The sequence below is a fragment of the Acomys minous genome, assembly GCF_964271855.1.
Source record: "Acomys minous genome assembly, chromosome: 3".
NCBI lineage: Eukaryota > Metazoa > Chordata > Mammalia > Rodentia > Muridae > Acomys > Acomys minous.
Genome location: NC_140485.1, coordinates 29,537,596 through 29,546,603, shown reverse-complemented (window position 1 = coordinate 29,546,603; position 9,008 = coordinate 29,537,596).

Sequence of the window (9,008 nt, the reverse complement as noted above, 5' to 3'; positions counted from 1 at the left end):
TGGATAATTCGTGTGGTCTAGTGGTTAGGGCTAGAACACATGGGGTCTGTCCCCAGCAATCTCTTTGACTGATGCTAGAAGTCAGGGGAAGTCCGCTCGTCAGCTAGGAGACTCAGTTTCCCTACTCACTCAGGGGCTCAAGGCGTCCCTACCTAGATCATCTCTCGGCCTGCCTTTGTAGAGAGAATCTTTGTCCAGAGTATCTCCTTACGTTCTGCATCTTGCCTACTGGGGAGGCTGAGGCCGAATTGAGTCACAAATTCAAGGCCTGCCTGGGCACAGAGTGAATTCAAGATCAGTCTTGACATCTTAACTAGATCCTGTCCCAGAATTATAAAAACTGGGGGCAGGGACAGGGGGACAGGCAAGTAGCGGCATCATTGCCAGCGTCGGTGAGACCCCAGTGACTCAAAAAGAAATAAAGGAAATAAATAAATGGAATTTCTGCTATAGCATTCCAAGTAGTGTGACAAGCTGCGTGACCTGGGACATGACTAAACTGCTTGATCTCTTTGAAGAGAGTTCACTTACTTGCAGTGCCCCCCACGCGCCCACCCGGACTTCAGAGATTGAACTCAAGGGGCCCTATACCTGTGAGACAAGGCAGGCACTGAGCCACACCCCTAACCCCATTTTAATCTTTCTGGACCTCAGTTTTCTTATTTATAAACCAGAGACTGTTATTGAGTCCACCACTTGGTCAAAAAAGAAAATAAAAATTAAAAAGGCCCAGTGCTAAGTGTACTGTAAAAGCCCAATAAGTGGCGGTTGCTATTGTGCAAATCAAAACCTTGACAGGTACTCCTAACGCCATCCTGATTTCCCTCTGAGGCTGGCCTGCTCAGATCTTCCCTGGGCCTCCCACGGCTTTACAGCCTCAAAGATGCAGCCCTAGCCCTTGTGGATCAGGGCTGAAGCCGGGCTACTCTGTCCAGTCTCCATGACGACTGGAGCCCCTCCCTCCTTCCTTCCTCCAGAGCTTTCTGTTTACAGCAAACAGCTCAACCCCAGCTGATCCACTGGGGACCAGCCAGACCCTCTCTGAACCAGGGCCTGGATCGAGGGATAAAGGTCTTCTGCTCAGTGTCCCCAAGATCCACAGGCCTCGAACAGGCCACCTCAGCTAGCAGGGAGGGGAAAGGGATGGAGGGGAGACCTGTCACCTCAGAGCAGGCCTCAGAGACAAGAAACAGATGCTGTGTAATTAAAGAGGGCCACTCCACTAGAGCCTGGCGGACAGTCTCTGCCTTGGCCTTAGGTTGACCTGGGTGCAAATTCTGTTTATTGATTTGTAAATTGCAGATAATAATACCTCCCTTGAGGGGGATGGTTGGCACAGGGGCAGGTTGGTGATTACGCCTGGAATGCTGGCTCAGGGTTGGGTTCATTCTGTGAAACTGGCTGTACATTGTTTGGTCGGTTGTTTGGTTGGTTTTTCGAGACAGATTCTCTCTGTGTAGCCTTGGCTGATCTTGACTCACTTTGTAGACCAGACAGGCCTCGAACTCACAGTGATCTGACTGCCTCTGCTTCCGGAGTGCCGGGATTAAAGGCGTGCGCCACCACAGCCCGGCTCTGGCTGCACTTGTTATATCGCTGTTCCTATTCTCTACTGCACAGGACCCTTGCACCAAGTCCTGGCAATCCTTGAGTTGGCATGCCTCAGTTACACAGCCTCTACACACACACACACACACACACACACACACACACACACACACACACACACGAGAGAGAGAGAGAGAGAGACAGAGACAGAGAGACAGAGAGACAGAGAGACAGAGAGAAAAACACATAAACATGTGTCCATAGCAAGCGTGCATAGATTACATGCCAAGATGAAAGGAAGCAAGTGCCCAGGCACAGGAGACCAAAAGGGTCTAGCTGTTTCCTAAACCCATACCTAGCCGGAAGTATGCTGGCATTGGGGCAGGGCCATGTGTGTGCCCTAACCAAGGGCTTCATTCCTCTCTTTGCACTAGGTCTCTGGGGCCCAGTGAGTGCAATGTAATGCTGTTAGGGGAAGGGTCCCCCTTTCTGCAAGTTCAGGGTATAATGGTCTGGGATGTGAGACTACTGGCTCCCAACTCCGGATGAGCTCATGTTGCCCAACTGACTCTCCTGAGGTGCTGGCCAGTCAGGAGACTCCCGGCCTGAGATTTAGACCTGCCCTTCTTCTAACCACCAGACCCAGTCCTGGGGCAGAAGTCGGGGTTAGGCAGGGGCATTCGTTGTTTTGACTCACTCCCCACCAGCCCATGAGTAAGTACCGCTCTGGATTTTCAGACCCATCCCGCTCCTGAACATCTTGTTGGGGTCTTCCTGGGGCGGGTTCCTGTGGTTCCCGCGTGTAACTCTGGGGTTCCCTCCAGAGCGGGACTTGGGGGCTGGAGGCCTGTGGGTCTAAGCTGACTTCTTCCCCTCAACTCTGCCTGACTGGAATTTCTGCCCTCACACCAGCCTAGACTACTTGAGAAAGAAGAGGAGCCCCCAGTACTGAAGTCAGCTGCGCGGACTGGAAATCCCCCACTTCTTACCTTGGCCACTTAGGGAAATGGCCTCCCAGTAGAGGGCCACCTCCTGCCAGGGACTTTTCTCTTGGGGATGACACAGAACGCAGGACAGCTTCAGGGACCCCAGCTTCGACAAGCTGCACGTTAGGCAAGAGGACTATACGAGCCTTACACCACTACTTTCTCCCTTGCAGGGAGTAGGGTACCTTCTGGGCCTTATGTTGGCCTAAAGGAGGCAGAGAGAAGGTAGGTCCAGGGAACCGGGGAGGGGCTGCACCCAGAGCTGGCTCCTCCCCTTTCTAGCCAGTCTGACTGAAAAGTTATTGCAAGTTATTGTTTCACATTATTAGTTCCTTTTAAAAGATTTATTTTTACTTCCCGTGTGTGAGTGTTTGCCTGCGTGTATGTATGTATGCCATGCGTGTGCCTGGTGTCAGTGGAGGTGAGGGTATTAGACCCCCTGGAACCAGAGTTACACACAGCTGTGAGCTCCCATGTGGAACCCATCCCAGGCCCCCTGAAACACCACAAAGTGTCTTAACATCAAAGTTGGCTCTCCAGCCCCAATTGCCCCAATTTTTCTTCTTTTCTTTTGTTCCCCCTCCCTTTGGTACTGGAGTTTGAAACATTTTTAGCTCTCCTTTCTCTCTGTCTTGTTCCTCTGTCTCTGTCTCTCTCTCTGTGTGTGTGTGTATGTGTGTGTGCGCGCGCACGCAAGAGAGAGACAGAGAGACAGAGACAGAGAGACAAAGAAACAGAGACAGAATAATCTCATCAAATTGCCCTGACTGGCATTTAACTTTCTATTCTGCTGCCTCAGCCCACCCCACCCTTGCCCCCAGCAGCCTGGATTACAGGTCTGTACCATCAGAGCCAGCAAAGATTTTCAATTTTTCCCTTTTTGATTACTGTATTTGTGTGCATAAGCATACGTATGTATGTGTTGGATGTATGTGATGTATGTGTGTCACATGTCTGTCACTCTCCATTTTAATCCTTGAGACGGGCTCTCCCAATGGGTCTGGATGTTTTTGTTGTTGTTTTGTTTTGTTTTGTTTTTTTTTGAGAGAGAGGGTTTCTCTGTGGAGCCCTGGCTGACCTGGAACTCGATCTGTAGATCAGGCTGGCCTCGAACTCACATTGATCCAGCTGCCTCTGCCTCCCGCGTGGGATTACAGGCGTGCGCCGCCACACCTGTTCAGTGTCAGGAGACGCTGTTACACAGTGCTCTTATCCACTGAGCCGATTGTCCCCAGCTTCTAGTTAGGTATGTTTTTGTTATTGTCCTTGAGACAGGATCTCATTATGTTGCCCAGGTTGGCCTTGAACTTCTGGGCTCGAGCATACTTGTCACTTCAGCCTCTTGAGTGACAGATAGGGTGAAGGGACTAGCCAGCCTGGGCATAGCACACATGATCCTTGCCCTTCTCCGCCGTCCCCTCTGCCAGGCACCGAGGTCTACTCCCTTTTCTGGCCACTTCCTCTCCTGAGGCTGACCACCAAGGTCCAGCTGTCAAAGTATTGAAGGCCAGCAGTCCAAACCCCCCCCATTGGCTCACCTAATTAATATGCCAAATTAAAATGAAACATCTCAGGCAGCTGGTAGTGGCACATGCCTTTAATCCCAGCACTCAGGAAGCAGAGGCAGGTGGATCCCTGTGAGTTCGAGGTCAGCCTGGTCTACAATGTGAGTCCAGGACAGAGAAACCCTGTCTCGAAAAACAAAAACAAAAACAAACAAACAAAAATTAAACATCTCATCTTAACACAGCATTTCCCCTTTTACCTTTATAAACTGCCATTTTCCTGTGGGCCACGTCTGTCTATATCTAGAGAACAGTCCTTTGTCCCTCTGGGATAAATAGCTCTGTCCCTTCTCCATTGTTCCTTTCCCCCTTTCCCTCATCCTTTCTCTCCTGTCTTTGTCTCTTATTCCCTGTTCTCTGTCTCTCTGAGACAAATCTCCTTTGTGTTGAGAACTTGGTCTTGGGGTTCCTGAGCCCATACAGATCTTTCATAGGGTCTATACGTGAAGCTACCGCATCTGTGAAAACAGCAACTTGAATTTTAGCATTATTTATTTATTTTTAAAGATTTACTTATTACGTATACAGTGTTCTGCCTGCATGTACACCTGCATGCCAGAAGAAGGCATCAGATCACATTACAAATACTTGTGAGACACCAGGGGCTATGTAAGAACTTGTCTGAAATAAAACCAAAACAATTTAAAGATGGCTAAGTTTGGACCTGGCGGTACAGGCCTGCATCTGGGAAGTAGAGGCAGGAGCATCAAGAGTTCAAGGCCATCTCTGGCTCCAAAGCAAGTTCAAGGATAGTTTGGATTGTGTGAGTCACTGGCTCAAAAAATAAATAACATCTAACTTAATTAATTTTTTAAAAAGAGAGGGCTAAGCTGGGCATAGTGGTGTACCCCTTTAATCCCAGCCTCAGGAGGCAGAGGTAAGTGGATCTCTGTGAGTTCAAGGGCAGCCTAGTCTACAAACTGAGTCCAGGACAGCCAAGGCTACACAGAGAAACTCTGTCTCCCAAAAACAAACAAACAAACAAACAAGAAAGAGGACTATGGATCTACTTTAGCATATGTGAATCCCAGTACCACAGGCGAAAGCAGAAAGAAGGAAGGAGAGGCGGACGCTAAGTGTTACTAAAATTGAAGACGCTAAAGAGATGGCCTTGCCGGGCGTGGTGGTGCACGCCTTTAATCTCAGCACTCGGGAGGTAGAGGCAGGAGGATCGCTGTGAGTTCGAGGCCAGCCTGGTCTACAGAGTGAATCTAGGACAGCCAAGGCTACACAGAGAAACTCTGTCTCAAAACAAAACAAAACAAAACAAAACAAAACAAAGGCCTAGTGATTACGGGTGCTTGTTTTTCTAGAGGACCTAAGTCCCATTCCCGCACTCTCATGGTGGCTCACAATTCCAGGTCCAAGGGATCAGATGTCTTCTTCTGATCTCCCTGGGCAACAGACATGCACATGGTGCGCATACAGGCAGGCAAAACACCTATATACATAAAAATAAAATAAATCTAATTTTTAGAAATGCTATTAGGGAGCCAGTCACGGTGGCGCATGCCTGGAATCCCAGCACTCAGGGAGGCAGAGGCAGGTGGATCTCGGTGTGTTTGAGACAAGCCTGGTCTACAAAGGGAGCCCAGGACATTCAAGGATACACAGAGAAACCCTGTCACAAAAACAAAAACAAGATGCCATTAGGGCTCAGTTTCCATTTTGGCTAAAAAAGTCTCAATAGAAATTCTATTTCCCTTGACCTTTGCCCTGCTAAGCTGCTTTGCTAGGTCCTGTACCACGGCGTGGCACCCATCATACTTAGAGAAGAGGCCATCACCTTTAAGGAGATCACAAGACGTGAACAGGCCAAGTCTTTTCTTTGTGTATTGCAGACTGTGACTTAGAAAGTCACAGATGAAGTTCTTCTGTTAGTTGTCACTTCCTTTACATTGGTTTGTTTATTTTGTGTATTCGGTGTGTACACACTCGAATGCACGTGCCATGGCACACCTGTGAAGGTTACTTTCGGGAGTTGGTTCTCTTCTTCCACATGAGTTCTAAGGATCAAACTCAGGTCGGCAGGTTTGGGGGCACGCACCCCTGATCCATCTCACCGGCCCCCCCGTTTGTGTTCATTAAGTCGAAAGCACCGTAAGCAAACCCCTGTTGCTGGAATCCCACCGCAGCAAGTGGGAGCTTGTTGCCCTGGCGTTGTGGCTCAGTTGGCAGAGGGCTTGCCCAGTGTACACAGAACCCTGGGTTAGGTCCCTAGCACTCAATAAACTGGCTCAGAAATTCATAATCTTTTTTGGCTACAAAAACGAGTTGAGTCCAGCCTGGAATCCATGAAACCCTGTCTCAAAAAATTAAAAAGGAGTGTATCAAGGTTGATAAACTCAGTGTTGATGGTTTGTACTTCTGCTTTCTGTGGAGCCTTTGTGAAGGCCACAGGAAACCAAGGTAGGTGTGTGCACGAGTGTGTGCACGCGAGAGCACATGTGTGTGCACATATGCGTGTGTGTGTGTGTGTGTATGTGTGTGTATGTGTGTGTGTGTATGTGTGTGTGTATGTGTGTGTATGTGTATGTGTGTGTGTATGTGTGTGTGTATGTGTGTGTGTGTATGTGTGTGTGTATGTGTGTGTATGTGTGTGTGTATGTGTGTGTGTGTGTGTGTGTGTGTGTGTGTGTGTGTGATGGGTTGCCTTCCCTACCTCAAACTCACTAAGTAGCCCAAGCTCCTGCCTTAGCCTCTTCAGAGCTGGCACCACTGCACTTGAACCTCTACACTCAGCTCAAGTCCAGTCAGGAGAATCTTCTGACACCAAATCAGATCATTTTCCTCTGTGTCCTCACAACAGGACCATCTGGGTAAGTGAGGCAGGAAATCAATATGGCCATGTTGGAGACGCACAGTGTAGAGCATAGCAGGGTGCAGTGAACTGTCCAAAGCCGCACTGGTTGGCAGAGCGCAGGTCCCTGTGCGGGCCTCATTCTTCCTCAGTTTCTGCCTCAAGGCTGCCTGGTGGTTGGCAATTCTGACTAGGAAGCTATAGTTCCCAAGGCACACGGGAGCCCCAGGCCACATGTGCAGGCAGGAGGGAGACTACGTTCCTGCCACTGTAGGATGAAGGCCAACCCAGGACCGTCCTCCTGTCTTTGAACCTGTAGCCTAGCCATGGGTAATGCACTTCTATGTTGATGATGTTTGGTTGGGTTGTTGTTGTTGTTGTTGTTTTTTGGCTTTTTGTTTTTTGTTTTTTTGGTTTTGGTTTTCTGAGACAGGGTCTCTCTGTGTAGCCTTGGCCCTGGACTCACTTTGTAGACCAGGCTGGCCTCGAACTTACATTGATCTGCCTGCTTCTGCCTCCCGAGTGCGGGGTGGGTAAACCTATAAGGGAACTGAGGAGAGGGCTCATACTTTTCCTAATCCAGAGCTGAGTCAAAGTCACCCCCTGTGTCCAGCTAGGCGGGCTGGCTTGAGGACCAGACTTCCTCCTTCATTCAAAAATTCAAATCTGGGAAGGTGGCAGAGGGAGAGTGAAGGGCAGCCTCAGCTTCTAGCCCCTCCCCCCCCTCACTGACAGCTGTAATCTGCTTGGGAAAATCTTTTTTTTTTTTCCACACAGGAAAAAATATTAGTTGTCCCGATAACAAGGAAAACAAAATCTAGCGCAGGGCATCAGGGACTTCCTGAGGCAGGGAACAATGTCCAGGGAATGCTCAGTGGAGAAGAGCTAAATTGCAAGGCTGAGTGGGAGCCCTAAGGACACGGGTCCAGTCCTATCCGGCCCGCGGGGGAGGAGAGATGACAGATCGAGGAACTCGGAAAAAAGATTTCCACCCCCCCCCCCAAACCTTGAAGTCTGGGCTGTGGAGATATATCCGGGAAATGATTCAGGGCAGGGTCACGTCCCCACACAGGATTCCAGCCCCTTTATTCAGGTGCTCTGACCCCACTACTCTTCCCTCCTAGACCCAGGGGGGGGGGAGGGGGGGAGGGGGGGAGCTACAGGCCCTAAGGGATTGGGAGTAAGGCAGGGCAGTCCCTTGCAAGGGACTGAAGAGGATGCCTTTCCTTGCCCACAGCCACTTCCCTGAGTAACTTTCCACGGGGGCAAAAGGGGTCGGACAATTCTGAATGTCTTGTCCCTGGGCAGTAGCTCCTGGGTCCAGTGGGTAGGTGTGTCCTCTGAGCACTATAGGCTTTGCGGGGAGGCACCCCAACTCCAAGAGATGCCACTAGAAACAATTACCCCTAGACCTCATCTCAGCCCAAGCCAATCAGAATGTCCAGAAAACCGCTCCAATCCTTCCTGTGTGTGGCCAGGACTGAGGGCTCCTGCTGTATACTCTTGTGATCCTTAGTTCCTTTCTGTCTTCTTTTCAGCGTCACCATCAGCATCACTGGACCGTTGGATGCAGGTGGGAGCCTCTCAGAAATGACCACCTAGGCTGGTGGTCTCTGGAGGTGTCGGCAGAGCTCCCTGCCCCAGCTGGAGGCCAGCTGCCCAGCCCAATAGCAGGTTCTGGGTTCCTATGCCCCTCCCCTGTTTCTCCTTCCCCTTGGGTAATGAAGCCTGGGGCCTTTGTTCTCAGCCAACAGGAGTGTGACCAGACACCCACCAACAGTTTAATTACAGTTCCATTCAGTGGCCACAGCCTGGCCACCAGCCTCCCTCAACCTGCTCAGCTTTAGCCCCATGGGGCCTCCAACCCAGGCCAGCCCAGTGCAGCTCCCCTGATGTTCAGGGTCATGCCAGCTTTGTTCTCAGAAGAGCCTACATCTCCTTTGCCTACTCCCCCCCCCCCCATACCTTCAGCCGTTGTTCCTCACAAGCCATAAAGGCTGTGGCCTTCCCTAGAGTGTCCGAGAACACGATAGAATGCTACTAATATGCCATGTTTCTGTGCCAAGCCCTGGACTGTCATGAGCTCCTCAGAGTCAGTGTCACTTCTGG